At 38.8% G+C, this 16,208-nt stretch overlaps 1 pseudogene; it reads right to left on the reverse strand.

The window, feature by feature from the left end:
• Positions 1–3,163: 3,163 nt before the first annotated feature.
• On the reverse strand, positions 3,164–15,759 carry LOC107812751 (9-cis-epoxycarotenoid dioxygenase NCED6, chloroplastic-like; annotated as a pseudogene).
• Between the last annotated feature and the right edge of the window lie 449 nt (positions 15,760–16,208).

Here is a 16,208-nt window from a genome sequence, read left to right on the forward strand (position 1 = left end):
TTACTTCAATATGCTGATGGCAATTAATTTTTAAAGAAATGGAGCGAAAACTATATATTGAACTAATTCATAGAAAATTAGACATTATATTCATAAGAACAAGAACGACCATATACGCAAAGTGTACAAGGGCGGAGCTAGAATGCGACCTACGGATTCGGCTGATCAATCCAGTAGTGTAACGACCCAACTGGTCGTTTTGCTTTTTAGAACCTCGTCCTCCTAAATAAGACTTCCGCGCTTGCTTTAACTAATTTACGGTCTACGGGGATGGTTGGTTCGGGATTTGGAAGAGTTTGGGTTGAAATAGGCACTTGATTCCCTAACATTTTCTTAAAAAGGCTAAGTTTGACTTTGGTCAATATTTTTTTAGTAAACGAACTCGGACTTGTATTTTGATGGTCTCGGAGGGTCCGTAGGAAAATATGGGACCTGGGCGTATGTCTGGAATCGAATTCCGAGGTCCCTAGCCCGAGTAATGAATTTTTGTTAGAAATTGTTAAACTGAAATTCTAAGGATTTAATGAAATTGAATAATGCTTGATCATGTTGGTATCGGGCCCGTATGTTAATTTTGGAGCCAGGTACAGGTCCAATATAACATATAAGTCTTGTCTGTGAAATTTGGTGAGAAACGGGACTGATTTGACGTGATTCGGACGTTCGGTTGTAAAAATAGGAATTTGAATGTTCTTTAGGATTTCATGTGTTTGGTGTTGAATCCGTAGTTTTAGATATTATTTCGGCAATTTGATCGCTTGAACAAGTTTGTACAATGTTGTTGGACTTGTGTGAGTGTTCGGAGTGGAGCCCCAAGGGCTCGGGTGAGTTTCGGGCATAGGTTGAGGATGAAAAACACCCCGGATTTCTGGGCAAAGTTGCAGGTTTCACAAAGGTTAGGAAATTGTTTGCATTTGCGAGGTAAGGATCGCATTTGCGATGAAGCCTAGCTGGGGACAGTGGTCGCATTTGTGACGCTGTCTTCGCATTTGCGAACCCAACAGGGTTCGCAATTTCGATCCCTCTATCGCATTTGCGATCAAGGCAGAGGAAGGCCCAGTTCGCATTTGCGAACTATTTGTCGCAATTGCGACTTCGGAGGCCTGGTCACAGCTTTTAAAAATAGGACTTAGGCCATTTATTTCATTTCACTTCTACACTTAGGCGATTTGGGAGCTTTCAAAGAGGGGATCTCAACCTAGCATTGTGAGGTAAATTATTTCTACTGAATGTGAGTTTAATACTTGGGTTTTGGGTAGATTAACACACTAAAATTAGTGAAAATTATGGGATTTGGGTGAAAACATAGGGTTTTGATAAAGGCAAGATTTAACCACGAAATTTGTTATGGAATGGAGTAAAAATCATATATTCTTCATCCTTAGGCTATGGGTAACAACTTTCTTCAAAAATTTTCGAAATCCGGGCATGTGGGCCCTGGGTAGAATTTTAGGAATCTTGTAATTTAGGTTGGGGAATCACCCTAATGGTTGAGATATGAACTTTTAAGCCTATATTGATTAATTTCTATAATATTTGGATAGTCTAGGAGTGTGTGGCACCAAATTGAGGGTTTGGGCTTAAGCTTGGACCGGAAAGTAGGTCGTGAAGCGAGGTAAGTCTCCTTTTTAACCTTGTAAGAGAGAATTGTCCCCATAGGTAAAATAATTGAATAATTTGCCACTAAATGTGGGGGCTACGTATGCACTAGGTGATGAGAGTTCATACGTAGCTACTATTATGTTAATTGTCCGGGTAGTTTTGGATCCGTATCATGCCATATTTGTGAATATTTATATCCTTTCATGCTAATGAGATCACTTAGCATATGCTAGAGATTTGGAATGAATATATGTGAACGTATGCACTTGCTTGAACACTTGTATGAATTTATGTGAATATAAATGTGCCTTTATGTACCTTCTTGATGATAATTGATATTTGTGGATCGGGCCGATTGCCTCGGTAGAAATAAATGCATCTATGGTTCGCGCCATTCGACCCTCTGGCAGTGCACAGTTTCTTTTCTGTTGGACCGGGCCGTACGACCTCGGCATAATGTGCGCATGATATCTATGTGAAATCTTATTCATGACTTACCTTATTAAATGCCTCGAAATGTAAATGGCTAACTGCGATATTATCCAGGAAATGACCTATCACTTCTTGCTATAAATTGTTACTTGTTTGTGATATCCATGCTTAGCATAACACTTATTATATTATTTGACCCTAGTAAGTATCAAGTCAACCTCTCGTCTCTACTTCTTCGAGATTAGATGGGATACTTACTGGGTACATATTGTTTATGTACTCATACTACGCTTCTGTACTTAATTGTACAACATCTGAGGTAGGTACATCTGGCTACCAGTCTGATGTGCATTCTTGATCGTAGTCCGAGATTCCACGGTGAGCTGCTCCCTTCCTATGCCGTTCAGCAGCATGATGTAGTCTCTCTTTACTTTTGGCTGTCTACTCTATTCGAGATAGTAGGATAGATTTATTCTTTTGTATATTCTACTAGATGCCCACATACTTGTGATACCAGGTCTTGGCACACACATTGGTAGACTATTCTTTTGGGATTGTATAATTATTTTTGTACGTTACTAATTATCACTTGTTTTAAATTCAAATTAAGAAATTGTTGTAACTGTTTTAGTAAAGTAAAACTAGAACTTATTAATATTTCCGCGTTGGCTTGCCTGACAATGGTGTTGGGCGCCATCACGACCTATACTAGAATTGGGTCGTGACAAGTAGCTTTTGTCCAAACTATGTATTTGTCTTAGAAACTCATCAAATATGTACAATTTATTAATTTAGAACTCAATAACTTAAGTAAATTAGATTCTATAACTCATAAACTTCAAATCGTGGTCCCGTCTCTATGTACATCACGTCCTTTTCACACTAATCCAATCTTGGGGAGCAAAAGAATTGTGGATGAAAACTAAAGTTGTCCTAAAGTTTTGTAGTGTTTCTCGTGGTCTTCTTTCTTTCCCTTGAATCACAAATATAACAAGTCTCCATAAAAATGGAGGAAAAATGAAAAATTCCACAATTGTTAATTATTCAACAACTGATTTCTAGTCCAACCCCAAAAAACAGATAGCACTTGAAAAGTAATCAATTTTGCATACTAAAACTATTAATCATATTAGCATGAAATTTGTTTGTATAAATCCTGTGAACTAACAAATGTACCATGAAAACCATATGGCACTCTTTACCGAAGCCACTTGCTTTAGGTTTGAAGCTTTTATTATAACTAATTCAGATTTTTCTCTCCTCTCATCTCTCACATAGCTCATGAGATATCCTTCATCTTCGTTTTCTTCTTCTCCTTTACTTGGCACGAAATAAGGTTCGCCACCAAATCGTTCATCTCCGTAAAAGAATTTTGTAACATTTCTCATGACCAAATCGACTTTTGCTATGCCATTACATTTCGGCCATGGGTCAACTATAGCCATGAAGGCATACCGTATTTTCCTACCAAGTCTAGTCTTGTTTACTTGCCCTGCGTCTAGATTCATACCCGATGTCATGACCCGTTGGGTTGATTTGCCCGTTCTTAGGTTTAATCGGATCTCGGATAATTCACTTGTTAATGGATCATCACTTCCCAAAAAAATGGATTCCGGTGGACTTATGCATGAACCTATAATGACAACGGTTGCACCTTCATGTTCATCAACTTCTTCCCATGCATTGTTTAACCAAAAAATAGAATTTCAGTCAAAGCTAGAATTTAGAAGAACACGGGTTACTAATAATCAAAAGAATATGCAAAGGAAAGTAATTTGAAGTAATTAGGATGTAATCAAGAGAAAAACAGATAAATCAAAGTATATTCCGATGATATCCCTTGTCCCTACAATTGATCAGATACCTCCCTTTTATAGGTATCTTAAAGATATGCGTTTTTCCAAAATCATAATGAAGCTATTATGAATAATTAAAGACATTGAATGCTACATTACATAATCATTATAATCAATACAAATTCCTTAACGTATCCAGTATTTAATTCCTGTCAAATTTTGTATCTGCGCTCTTTACTATGGTCAGATCCATTCCTTTTGATTTTTGGATATAAATGACTTAAACAGGTACGGCCACCCGTGACTCTTCCTTTATCCTTGCTCGTTTCTATTGTTGTTCGTGCCTCTTGATTAATTGTAATTCTTTGACTATTTGACCATTCCACATGTCTCGACACGTCATCCTTATATAAATGTAATTTTTCCCAATACAGATAATCCCCCTACTTTCCATTTATTCATCAGTTGAATATTTGGGAAGTGGATTTCATTAAAACGAGAATATTTGTCACCATTAATATTATGACAAAATTGACGCTTCAATTGTCACTTCCATTTAATACTCCGTACACGTATCAATTTTTCATTGGTTCTGCAGTTTTTGCAGCCTCTTTCAAGGTTTTTACAGTTCCACTATTTACGAAGTGCCAGTTATAATAATTGTGATCCTTCCTTCACTGCATTTTTACCTTTGGCGGTCGATTATCAATATAAATATAACTTCTTCCCTTGTCTTTTACCTCATAAAGTTTTACTGAACACTTAATTTCCCCATTCTTTGTTTACTTCTTCTTTACATCATTCCTCTTCACTATGTCTTCACCAAACCCTCACCCTCGAGAAGCTTCCATTGTTGATTTTTTCCCCAATTCCCCTGTTAGGCATAGAAATGGAGGTAGGCTTCGTAGCTTAAGATTTACTCGAGGTGGTTCGTCTATGCCTTCTTCTAGTTCTTGTCCATCTTCTAGAACCAGAGGTTCCGTTTCTCACAAATCTTCTTCTAGGAGTAAAGAACCTTCTGAACCATTACGCGAACCTTTAGTAGAAGATATAGTCCCTACAAAATTATCTTTTTATCACGATAGGGAATCTCTTAGAAACCAGACTGCCGCTTTAGATCGTGTCGATACTTACCCCACTCAAATTACTGAAGTTTTGACTCCTGTGGTTCATAAGGACTGTCATTGGAGTAACGATTTTCCCATTATTATCCCTAATCCGAATCAAAGGATAACTTCTTATTTAACTGAGTTTTCTTTTGTTTACACATACCCTTTTACTTTAGGGTTCAGACCAGCGATTGACCCAGTCATTCTCAAATTTTGCCGTTTCTTTAACGTCTGTTTGGGCCAAATTGGTTCGATCGTATGGAGGGTTGTTGCCTGTTTAAGGCATTTATCCACTAGATCCGAAGTTCCTTTTACTTTCCCCTACTTGATTCATCTTTACTCACCTAGGCTTTTTCGCAATGGTGTTTTTACACTAGTAGCCAGGAGTAAGAGGGTTTTAGTGAGCCCCGAAGATGATAAAGACCGCGGCGGGTATGCCCGATTTGTTGTTGCACCCACTGTTGGTTTAGTGGGTGAGGATAATGTTCCCTTCTCTGAGAAGTGGAATTTTGCACGTAAGTCTTTTAACCTTCTCGTACCTTTTTCCTTCAAGTTTGCTAACTTCTCTAATTTTGCCTTTGTTGTTTTTTTAGCTACCATGGGAGTTGTGGGGGATGTTCCCAACTTCCGTGGTTGGGTAGATAAATTGTTGAAGATCGCACCGATGGACGGTAGGTCTTGGAAAATACTTTTTAACCGTTTTGGTTGGAAGGTAAAGACTCATGGTAAGAATTTATATTTTGCGCCTTTCGTGTCTATATTCTCTTTTATTGCTCTAATTTATATCTTTTTTTCGTCAGGATTTGCTGTTCGAGGAGTTACTGCTGAAGCAGTTGCGGCTTCTCGTGTTTCCTCGGGAACCCATACTCCTTCAGGAACCCATATCTCTCTAGAAAGAGCTCGGGAAATAGTTTTGGGTTCTTCTTCTGCAAAAAGGAAAGCTGCAGAAGAGGAAGACTCTGAAGAAGAGGGAGATGAGGGCTCCCTGGTGACAAGGCCTCGAGTTAGAAGACGCATCGTACCTGATGACGAAGCTGAAGTGTCGGTTTCTCTTACCGAACCTGTTGAAACTCCAATAGTAATTCCTGACAATGACGTCACTCCCCACGATACTCGTGAGTCTATTGACCAACTTTTCATTAGCGGATTTGGCCGTGAAGATGTAGGACCTATTTTAGACGAAGTACCCTTATCTTCTTTTCCAACTCCCGTGCTTGTGGTTCCTTCCTTACCTGCCCCAGCTATTTCCGTTCCTTCTTCTACTGTTTTCACCTATTTTCCGGCTCCTCCTTTGACTATTCCCCCTCCTATCATTCACCATACAGAAGCGGGCTCTTCTAGTAGAAGTGCCGCTATAAGGCGGGTAACTATTGAAGTTCCTGTCGAGATGCATGGTTGGAGCCTTTAATCGGCCCAATTGAAAAAGCCAAGTTGGAGAGTCATAGTTCCCTGACTTTAATGAATGATATCGTACATGCTACTTTGAAGGTGCTTTCCTTCTCTTCCTTTTTTTTGCTTTATAATCCGACTATCTTTGAGGATTCTTACTTCTTTTCCCCTTTTCAGGCCAACCTTATTGGCACAGAAATGATGAAAAGAATTGCCCCCTTGGAGAATATAGCACGTGATTCTCATTCGGAAGCAATCAATTGGAAATAACAATTTCAGAGTGCACAGATTGATATAAAAAACTTGCAAGAGAACAAGAGTACCTTAGAGCAGCGAGTGCGGGCTTTAACTTCAGAATTGGCGGTTGCAAAAGCTTCTTTGAGCCAAGCAGAAAAAGATAAAGAACGTCTCGAGTCCTCCTTCTTAGAGCAACTATCTAAAACTAGTGAAGAAATCAGAGAGTTAAAAGGACCGAAAGGAAGTTTACGCTGGGGAGCTCGTGCAAAACTTGACTCAAGCACAAGAGGATCTTAGAATCTCTACTGATAAAGTACGTATTTTAGAATGCCCCCATGCCTCTCTTCAAGTTTCCCACAACTCCGCCTTGGCTGAAAATGAAGATCTAAAGAATGAGATCGCTGCTTGGGAAAAGTTTTATGAGATCCTTAAAGAAAAATCTACTATCGAGACAAGTTGGGCATTTTTGAATTCTCGTCGTGATACCCTACTTGAAGCTGGTCAAGATAACTTCAACCTGGAGTTGGAGTTTGTCAAGATCAATGAAACCATGAAAAGGCTCAAAAAAACCCAGGACTTCCCTTCTCCTGTGTCTGAAGCTCCCGTGAATGTTGAGGCTGATATGGGTAACCCAATTCTTTCAAGCCCAATCGAATCTGTTGCTACAAGCCAAATTGAAACCGCATCTGTTGATGTAGCTGCCCAAATTGAACCCACTGTTGTTGATGCTCCTGCTTAGGTTCCTCAAACTTCTCACTGACCGGTTTTGAACATTCTAGTGACTTTGCTTTTGTTATGAAAAACTGTAATCAGACCCTTAACTTTATTTGAGGGTTGATTTTGAAGTCGTAAGTCCCCAAGTCTTTTATGGGGCAATCTATATAGATAGTCTCGTAGTTTTATGACTAAGTTTGTCCTTAGTCTTAGATTATTACATATTAAGAAGTTCTTCGTGTTATTATTATAAACTTTTGTTTCCTTTATTCTTGCCTTAATTTTTAAGGACTTACAGAATAATTTGCATTTTTATTCTTCGAAAATGCTTCTGTTATCCTCATGACTAATTAATTTGAACATGAGTTTTATAAAAGAGGGCCCTTTTATATTTCGACACTTAATGAAGTAGACGTCTCAACTTCATAATGGTGTTAACATACGATAAAAGAAATAGGAACACACATGTTTCTTTGAAATAACTTTGACAAGTTGTTATTGGAACTTATAATTCTTTACATGTATTTGAAGTACATCTATAACTTTCTCGTAACTGTTTTTCTTGTAACAGATTTTTACAAAACAAGAGTTATAGGTACGGGGTTTTTCCTTATAACCCATTTTAGTATATTTCCTTATAACTCAGCTCGTGGCTCCATCTCGTAACTTTTACTCTGCACTTGACTCTTTTAGGCTTGATTTTCCCTCAATCTTCTTTGCCTTCTTTATATACATGCCTATGTATATTATGTAGTCCCCCAAGTGTTTGAGTGTTGAAGTATGAAGCCTCGAGCACTTGATAGTTCCTCTCATTTGGTCCTTTTCCTGAAAAGGGAAAAACACACGGGACTCGAAGGGGCGATTATAGATGAAGATTGCATACCCCATATTTATTTCTATCAGAATAGTTGTAACCCTAAGCCAGGAATTTTGGGTTACTCCGTGTGCCTTACAGGTCGTGACTCATCATTTAGTACGGGATAACTTTTTGCCTATCATTTAAAATCGTTAGTAAAATTTTAACAATTCAAAAATGAAATATAAAATGGTTATACCTGACCGTGGGTTTCCCTTAGAAATAGTATCTCTTTAAATGAACAGCATTCCAATGTGAAGGTAGTACTTTGTCATCCATTGTTTCTAGTTCATATGCTCCTTTTCCTGCAACATCACGAACTCTGTAGGGTCCTTCCCATGTTGGACTTAATTTTCCTGCGTTAGGTGCTTTTGTAGATTGAAAAACCTTTTTAAGCATGAAGTCCCCAATTTTGAAGAACCTGAGGCATGCTTTTCTATTGTAGTATCGTTCTATGACCTGCTTTTGTGCTGTCATTCTTATTAGTGCAGCTTCTCTCCTTGCTTCGAGTAAATCTAGGTTGACCCGCATCTCCTCGTCATTAGATTCTTGTGTCTCCTATGTGAATCGGGTACTCGGTTCTCCTATCTCGACTGGAATCAAAGCTTCAGTTCCATAAACCAATGAAAACGGTGTTTCTCCCGTACTAGTTTTCGCCGTTGTACGATATGCCCATAAAACACCAGGTAGCACTTCTGGCCAATTCCCTTTTGACTCTTCTAATCGTTTCTTAAAATTGTTGATAATGACTTTATTTGTTGATTCTGCTTGCCCATTACCCACTGGATGATAAGGCGTAGACATTATTCTTTTAATTTGCCAACTTTGAAGGAATTCCATGATTTGAGCTCCTATAAATTGAGGGCCATTATCACATACGATCTCCTTTGGTACGCCAAATCGACATATGATATTCCGCCAAATAAAATCTCGGACTTCCTTTTCTCGCACCTGTTTGAATGCACCTGCCTCCACCCATTTAGTAAAATAATCAGTGAGAACAAACAAAAACTTTACCTTTCCTTTTGCTTGTGGTAATGGACCCACGGTATTCATTCCCCATTTCATAAATGGCCATGGAACAATGACCGGGTGTAATAGTTCTGCAGGTCTATGCATATTGTTACTGTACCTTTGGCATTTATGACATTTGGCTACGAAACTTTCCGCTTCTTCTTCCATTTTAGGCCAGTAATAACCTGCCCTAATTAAGGTTCTTACCAGTGATCTTCCACCTGCGTGATTCCAGCAATGTCCCTCATGTATTTCTCTCATTACATACTCTGTTTGCGAAAGTCCAAGGCATCTTTCCAAGGGACTATCGAACATTTTACGATATAGATTGCCTTGTTTTAAACAGTACCTAGCAGCCTTTCTTCATAGCACATAAGCCTTTTTCTTGTCATCAGGGATGGTTCCATACTGCAAAAAAGCAACAATTTCGTTCATCCAATCCCATGTTAAGTTATTAAAATTTACCTCACTCACATCAGGATCAAGAACTGAATGAAATAACTGTATCACTGAGGCATTTGCATCATTTGCCACGTCGGCTGCAGATGCGAGATTAGCTAGGGCATCTGCTTCAAGATTTTAGTCCCTGGGTATTTGTCTAACTTTCCAATTTTGAAATTGTTTTATCAATTCCCGTACCTTTTCCAAGTACTGATGCATCCTTATTTCCCTGGCTGTATAAGTCCCCAACATCTGATTGACTACGAGTTGTGAATCACTCTAGATTATAATCTGATTTATGTCAAGTTCCCGTGCCAGTTCTAAACCTGCAATCATAGCCTCATATTCTAACTCATTGTTAGTTATGGAATGACATTTGATAGCTTGCCGAATGGTTTCACCCGTAGGTGGTACCAATACGACCCCTAAACCTGCTCCTTTTACGTTAGACGAGCCATCAGTGAATAAAGTCCAAGTCCCTGGGTTAGCTCCATTGAATACCTGCAATTCTTTTTCTGCTTCTAACTGCATTCCCTGGCTAAAATCAGCCACGAAATCAACTAATACTTGAGATTTTATAGCAGTTCTAGGTTGGTATGCAATTTCGTATTCACTTAACTCTATTGCCCACTTAGCTAACCTACCTGATAACTCATGATTATGTAATATATTACATAAAGGGAAGGCAGTTACTACAATGATATGATGACACTGAAAGTAAGGTCTTAACTTTCTAGATGTCATGATTAATGCAAGTGCAAGTTTTTCTAACTGAGGATACCTCGTCTCCGCACCTAACAATGATTTACTTACGTAATAGATAGGGATTGTTTACCTTGTTCTTCTCGAACCAAAACAGCGCTTACCGCCACTTCCGAAACAACAAGGTAGATGAGTAGTTTTTCCCCAGCCTTTGGTTTTGCCAGCAAAGGTGGATTTGATAAGTACGTTATCAAATTCCTAAGTGCCTGTTGACATTCCTCATTCCATTCAAAATGATCCTGCTTCTTAAGGGCTGAGAAGAATTTGAATCATTTTTCTGACGATCTAGAAATGAATCTTCCCAAAACTGCAATTCTTCCTGTTAATCTTTGAACTTCTTTCTTGTTTGAAAGTATGTCTGGAATTTCCTCAATGGATTTAATCTGTGTAGGATTCACTTCAATGCCACGCTTAGAAATAAGAAAACCCAAAAACTTACCTGAAGCAACGCCAAATGCACATTTTTCGGGATTTAGTTTCATATTAAATTTGTGCAAAATCGAAAATGTGTCGGATAAGTGTGATATGTGATCTTTTGAGTACTGAGTTTTAACAAGCATATCATCTATATATACCTCCATGGTCTTTTCTAAATGTTCTTGAAACATTTTGGTAACTAACCTCTGATACGTTGCACCTGCATTCTTTAGGCCAAAGGGCATTACCTTATAACAGTAAGTCCCCCTTTCTGTTATGAATGAAGTTTTTTCTTCATCTCCTGAATCCATTTTAATCTGATTATAACCTGAATATGTATCTAAAAAACTTAACAGCTCGTGACCTGCAGTTGCATCAATCAATTGATCTATATGCGGTAGTGGAAAAGAATCTTTAGGGCAGGCTTTGTTAAGATCTGTGTAATCTACACAAACCCACCACTTACCATTCTTCTTCGTAACCACAACAGTGTTAGCTAACCAGTTAGGATACTTTACCTCTAGAATGGAACCAATTTTTAGCAATTTTCGGACTTCTTCTTGAATCACCTGATTCTTGAAAGTCCCTTGCTTTCTTTTTTTTTTGCTTCACAGGGGGGTATGATGGATCTTCATTTAGTTTATGAGTCATCACTTCTGGGGGTATTACTGTCATGTCAGAGTGGGACCAAGCAAAGCAGTCCATGTTAGTTTTCAAAAATTCAATTAACTTACCTTTCATCCTTTGGTCAAGATTGGCTCATACATAGACTTTTTTATCAGGCCATTGAGCAAATAACACGACAGGATCTAATTGCTCTACCGTTGTTTTGATATTTTCATTCTCTTCTGGTTTTTGAATGGTATTAGGCCTTGAGTCTACGTCTATTTGCCCTTGTTCAGTCGAGGCTTGTGCTGCGAAGTCCTCAACTGCCTTCTGTGATTGCTATTTACCTTCACTTCTCATGCTTGTATTTGCAACGGAGTTGATAGCCCTGGAAATATGTTGATCTCCACGAATTTGACAGATTCCCCATGGCGATGGAAATTTAATAACTTGATGCAAGGTCGAAGGAACACCATCCATTTCGTGGATCTAGGGTCTTCCAAGAATCATGTTGTAAGCCATCTCCATGTCTATTACCTGGAACTTTGTATCTTTGACGACCCCTTCAGCAAATGTGGTAAGTATTACCTCCCCTTTCGTGACAACATTAGAATTATCAAATCCAGATAGAGTATGCGCCTTTGGTATTACTCTATCTTCAGCTTGTATCTCATGTAGTACTCTTAGTAAAATAATGTTGACGGACTACCTGGATCAATCAAAACTCGTTTCACATAAGTATCATGTATAATTAAAGAAATTACCAGTGCATCGTTATGAGGGGTTGATACGCCATCTGTATCTGCATCATTGAATGTTATACTGTCTTCCTCTAAAATATGCCGCACCCGTTTCCCTTGGGTAATTGTTACTTTGGAAGTTTTGTTAGCTGCAGTATATGATATACCATTGGCGTCTTCACCCCCACTTATAACGTTAACAGTTCTTTTGGGAGAAGGTGGTTTTGGAGGCTCCTGCCTGTTCTTCATGTAAGCCTGCTTGCCTTTCTCACTAAACAACTCAGTAAGATATCCTTGTTTTAATAAATGATCAACTTCACTTTGTAAGAATCTGCAATCTGCTGTTTTGTGCCCGTGGTCATTATGAAACTCGCACCAATGGTCAGGGTTACGCCTATTTGTATTTGATCTCATTTCCTTTGGCCACCGAACCTTATCTCCCATGCTTCTCAAAACAACCACGAGCTCAGAGGTGCTGACGTTGAAGTTATAACCACCGAATCTTGCTTTTAAATTTATATCGTCATCCTGTGACTCTCTGTTGTTTCGCTCATTCCTAAATTTTGATGAAGAACCTAATTCTCTGTTTCTTGATCTATGATCGTACCTTCGACTATCCTGCTTTGACCGTGAGTCTTTTCCCGAAGGTCCCATATAAGTCTCGTACCTATTTTTACCGGACCTTTTTTCGGTCTCCGCCCGTCTCGAACTTATCTTTTTATCTTTTTGGAATTGCGGAACAATATCTTCCTCAATCCTCAACTTCGTGCTATACCTGTTATAAACATCATTCCACGTTGTAGATGGGAATTCTCGAAGGCTTTCCTTAAGTCTCCTCGTAGCTTCCGAACTCCTTTCATTCAAATTACTTGTGAAAACTATCGCTGCCCAGTTGTCAGGAACGCGTGGCAATGTCATTCTTTCACGTTGAAATCTGTCCACGAATTCTCTAAGCAGTCCAGAGTCCCCCTGCTTGATTTTAAAAATATCCTCCATTCTTTTTTCTACTTTTTGAGCTCCCGAGTGTGCTTTGATGAAAGAATCTGCAAGCTCAGCAAAAGAATTTATAGAATTTTCGGGTAAAAGAGAATACCATGTTAACGCTCCTTTGGTGAGTGTTTCACCAAATTTTTTGACTAAGACTGATTCAATTTCCTGCTTAGTCAAATCGTTGCCTTTTACACCCGTTGTGAACGCAGTCACGTGATCTCGTGGGTCTGTTGTTCCATCATACTTTGAAATATCAGGCATTTTGAACTTTTTTGGTATTGGGAGTGGAGAAACACTTGGCTTCCAGGATTGTTGCGAATATCTATCCATATTTACCCTTTTGATTATGGGCGGCACCCCGGGTATCTGCTCTATGCGCTCACTTTGCTCCTTGAGCTGTTTCTGCAATGTTAGTACTAAATCAGAATTAATGACATTACCTGGTTCTCTCTCCTGTGACTTACTGGGAGTTCCACCGCTACCTGAATTAACAAGTCCAGAACGAGGGTTTTCGTGTGGGTGTTGCAACAGGTAACTGGTTAAAAAGTGCCTCAACAGCTTTGTTGACCTGAGCGGCAATTAATTTCTGCAAAGCTTCATCAACAGCTTCAGCATTTTCAAATTGAACATACTCGTTTATTTGAGACCCATCAGGAGTACCCTCACGATATTACCGTGGAGAGTCTTGCGGAGTAGTAACTTGAATGTTAATATTCTGTGGACCTCCCTGACTTTGTTGGTTCTCTTGGTTTCTCGGGGTGTTGTCATTGTTATTCGACATAATTGATGCAACAAGGAAGGTCAAGTGAAAAGAAAATAGATTATCAGATTCCCGGTAACGGAACCAATTTGTTTAACCAAAAAATAGAATTTCAGTCACAACTAGAATTTAGAAGAACACGGATTACTGATAATCAAAAGAATATGCAAAGGAAAATAATTTGAAGTAATTAGGATGTAATCAAGAGAAAAACAGGTAAATCAAAGTATATTTCAATGATATCCCTTGTCCCTACAATTGATCAGATACCTCCCTTTTATAGGTATCTTAAAGATATGCATTTTCCCAAATCATAATGAGGTAATTATGAATAATTAAAGACATTGAATACTACATTACATAATCATTATATCAATACAAATTCCTTAACGTATCCAGTATTTAATTCTTGTCAAATTCTGTATTTGCGCTCTTTACTATGGTCAGATCCATTCCTTTTGATTCTTGGATATAAATGACTTAAACAGGTACGACTACCCGTGCCTCTTCCTTTATCCTTGCTCGTTTCTATTGCTGCTCGTGCCTCTTGATTAATTGTAATTCTTTGACTATTTGACCAGTCCACGTGTCTCGACATATCATCCTTATATAAATGTAATTTTTCCCAATACATGCATTCCACAAATGCATGCAAAAACAGTTGGGAACTTCGACCCACTTGATTCTCGATTCGTCATGGTCGTTTTTCGACAACACTCCGAATCGAGAGATTTTATTTGGGTCGAATACCATGGGTGACCTGTCCCGAATCATCCTGGATATCCCGAATACCACTTGATAATCCGGGATGATCACGTGATTTTCCGTGATGGCAAAGTCATGTATCATGGTGGGCTTTTGGAGGGAAATGGAGATGTCACGTGACTTACGATCGCACGCGTCGAATTTGAAGAATTTGAGGTAAGGTTTTTTTAACAAATTGTAACTTAACGTATAAAGCTCCCCTGTTGCGGGGTCCACCTTAGGATGTGCAATTAACGGATCGTTAATTTGTCCGTTAACATTGAACCGGCCATTTGTTTCAAGATCACAATCTTTTGTAATAGACACACAGTACGGGAGATCATCTTCTGACATGGCTAAAAGCCGGCCATTAAAATAAACCAAACCGGCGTTACCTACACCGGATCCTTTTGAAACATCCACTAAACCGAAGCTGGCTCGAGCTAATAATAGAGCAAGCTGAGCTAAACCCAAATGGCCATCCAAATTACCAATCGGTTTAGGAAAAACCGGTTTACCTAATTCTGCTTCTTGGACCAACCGGTTTGTGCGAATGAACCGGCAAGAATAGCTAGCTTTATTCCCTGAACCCAACGTGACGGCATGAATCATGTCGTCACCTCAAAAAAGTGATAACCTTTAATCGGTTTGAATAAAGGGTTAGCTCCATTTCTTACACAACACCATACAAAGTTGACGGAATCTGCCCTACTACTTCAAGTCCATGCTGAACCGGGCATTCTTGAACCGGTACAAAATTCCCTTGCAGCTGAATTTCCGGGTCAAGAGTCCGGTTCAACTTGTGCTTCTTTTCCAACTCCGTCAAAACCCATTTCTCCACCACGTCCAAGGAAGAAGCAGCAAGTTTCTGAAAAGGGTTCAATTTAGGCGGCTCGTACTCAACCGGGTTTAATGGAAATATCTTTTTCCCTGGCAACGGAGGTGTTGTTTTAGTATTTTGCTTTGAAGGGTTGATGAGAATTTTGCATGTAACACATGGAGAAATGTGGGGTTTGTGAATAAAGCTTTGAGAAAGAGGGGAAATATTGGTGGCTTGCATTTGGAAAAAAATAATTTGGACGAAAATAATAAAAGGAAAGAGAGAAAATTATAAAGAAAAGGAAGAATGAAGTAGTGGATTATGGAGAAAGACAAGGGAAATAAATGGAATTATATAGAGGTCGAAAAGGCGCAAATCAGAGTTAGAGGAAAGTCCGAAAGAATAAGAAGACATATGGTTATAACAAGACACGTGTGTAATTGAAACCCCCCAAAAAACTGTTTTTTTCCTTCTCTTTTCTTATTTTATTACAAAAGAAAAAGGTAAGAGGGAAATGAATGTAAAAAAAATTAAAAATATGTTTGTTCATACAATTTTGTAAGTTTTTTGAAAAAAGTTCGGAAATGAGTTTCACCGCCGTTACTATTCACGGCCCATAACTCCGGCGTCCGGCAAGGTAAGTTCGCAAGATTGGTCTCAAAAGAACCCCCTTCTCTTTGCGAACAATCCCCAGTTGGTTTCATCCTCAAATCCATAGCCATCTGTAACAAATCTTGATTTTAGATCGAGAGTCACTGTAGCGCCAAGTTTTTCCAGAA

This window comes from Nicotiana tabacum, chromosome 7, assembly GCF_000715075.1.
Source record: "Nicotiana tabacum cultivar K326 chromosome 7, ASM71507v2, whole genome shotgun sequence".
Lineage (NCBI taxonomy): Eukaryota > Viridiplantae > Streptophyta > Magnoliopsida > Solanales > Solanaceae > Nicotiana > Nicotiana tabacum.